Below are 2,713 nucleotides of genomic sequence, written 5' to 3' on the forward strand. Positions count from 1 at the left end.
TCTGTTACCATGGAAACCACAAATGTATATAAGCTGGGAACAAAGGCAGGTCCACGCTCACTTCCCTGACTTGCAAGTTGGGATGAGAGGTGACCGGTCTAAATTAAAACTTCTCTTCGTCTGTTCTCTTTGGTCTCTTGCGGAATACAGCCCGAATTTTTGCCGTAACAACACAATGCAATATCATCCTTAAAATCATTTAAAAATTTTTTTAAAACACAAGAATTGTTGCATTACAGTGTTACTAATAAAAGATTCAAGTAAAATGATTCCAGTGACAAGCCTAATCTTAAGAAAAAGATTGGAGTTGGGCATGTAGCTCATTTGCCTGGCATGTGTGAGGCCTGGGGTTTGATCCCAAACACCACACACACACACACACATACACACACCTTTGTGTACTCTGACATTCACATATTGTATATATAAAGATATAATACATATACATAAAATATGGAATAGTGGCTATCTGTGGATTCTGAGATTGGAACAGATAACCATTTTCTTATTTATCCTTTTGTTCTCAAATTATAGCTGAAGACCAAGTCCAACTTGTACAATGAAAAAGTTAAAAACATCAACACCTACACCACTTGTCTTCCAGTGGTTTTTTTGTTTTTGTTTTTGTTTTTGTTTTTGTTTTTGTTTTTGGTACTGGGAATCAAACTCAGGACCTTATACTTGCTGGGCAGGTGCTGTGCCACTGAGCTACACCCCTGGCCCTTTTTTCTTTTTTTTGTCTTTTTGAGACAGGGTCTCTCTATGCAATTCAGGCTGCCCTTGAATGGTCTCAGGATGGTGCAGGATGGTCTCAAATTTGCAACGATCCTCCTGCCTCAGCCTCCTGAGTGCTGGGATTGCAGGCGTGCACCACCACTCCCGGCTTGCCAAACAGTGTTGAATGAGTTGCTGAGAAGAAGAGGTGCTTCTCACTTCTCTGCTGTTTGGCTAAGATTAAGCAAAGAAACTGGTGGATCATGCAAACTGTAGGACCAGCTCGTGTTGCACCCCTGCGTTGGGGGAATGACTGATCCACAGGAGATCGCGGACGCAGGAGACCGTTACTAGTAAGTTTTAAGGCACTTCAAAGGCAAGGTACCATCTGTGAGCCAAAGCTCACGGGAGGGCTAGAGTGTGTGGCAGATCGTGAATTTAAATATCCAGCACACCCTGAGTAATGGGAGAGGGAGAGAAAAGTGGGTCTGCGAAGTGAAAGCAGGCTGACTTCTAGCTTCTCCGCGCCTCCTTCCCCATCATATGCTGTCTCATGAACTGACCTCTCTTGTAACCCAGTGTAGCTCTGCTTCCCCCCTTCCTTTTCTCTCCTGCTTTTGCTGAGCCCTAAATGCCAGAACCAGACATTCTTAAAAGATCTGGAGATTTATCGGCAAATGAACTAGTCCTTGCACCGGATGTTCTAGGTGGAGACTTGGGCACTAAACCCATAATTTCACAATTATTCTCTTAACCCCAGTTGTGACAGATGCTACCAAGGAGCAGTAGAGGAAATTCAGGATCACTCACCAGGGTATATAAATTGGGATTATGATAGTCTGCAATGGACACCTCATAAGATACAAGAATATTTCTCTCCCGAGTAAAGGCACCCCCGAGCTGGTATGGAAGCTGGGATCCAAGCTCTTCATCCTTTTGATCCACTATCCCAACATGTGGCCACCATTTTTTAGGTTACCTCTGGACCCAAAATGGCTACCGAAACTCTAGCCATTATATTCACAATTCACAGTAGAGAAAAGAGGACCAGCAAAAGAGATTGAGTGAGTATCTCTCTTAATTAAGATGGCTTCCTTTTTGCTCATATCTCACTGGGTAAAAATGAAATTTTACTTGTGAACTGATTATAAACAAACTAATGTTTACTGAGCACCCCTAATATGTCTGGTACTTTAAAAAACAATCCTATAAGGTATGTGTCATCAACTGCATATAACAGATGAAGGAGACGAAGGTTTAAAAGGCTTTAAAAACATGTGCCAAGTTCACACAGTTGTCATAGAGCTGATTCTTTTTTTTTTTTTTTTTTTGAAACAGGGTCTCCCTATACAGTTCAGACTGGCCTTGAGCTCACTTGGCAGCCCAGGCTGGTCTCAAACTCACAATGATCCTCCTGTCTCAGCCTCCCGAGTGCTAGGATTACAGGTGTGTACCACCACACCCGGCCTAAACTATTTCTTTAAAGCCTGTTCTCTTTCCACTCTATTTTGCTGCCTTTCTCCACCAAACAAATTAAATAAGAAAAAAGTGCAGCTGGGCATGGTGGCACATACCTGTATTCCCAGCACTGGGGAGGCTGAGGCAGGAGGATCACTAGAAGTTCAAGACCAACCTGAATTACATAGTGAGACCCTGTCTCAAAAGGACAAACAATAAGCAAGAAGAAAAAAGTGCCTCAGACTTGTCATCAGCTGTATTATTGTAAAAAACCATTGTTGTTTTTTTTTTTAATTTAAAATGCTTTGACATTACCAGTTCATTAAAAGAAACAAGGTAGATCTGTATAATGGCAGCGACTTGGCCTGTTTTATTCCATTATAGTCCCAGTGCCCAGACTAGCCTCCAGCAAATCTGTACGGGTATGTTGGACATATTCCTTGGTACGGGAAGAACGTAATCCTGATGGTCCCTCCTGCCCCTGTCCAATCAGTCCCATTCTATTCTTTTTTTTTTTTTTTTTTTTTTTTTTTTTTTTTTT

The sequence above is a fragment of the Chinchilla lanigera genome, unplaced genomic scaffold, assembly GCF_000276665.1.
Source record: "Chinchilla lanigera isolate Chin_1 unplaced genomic scaffold, ChiLan1.0 scaffold00051, whole genome shotgun sequence".
Lineage (NCBI taxonomy): Eukaryota > Metazoa > Chordata > Mammalia > Rodentia > Chinchillidae > Chinchilla > Chinchilla lanigera.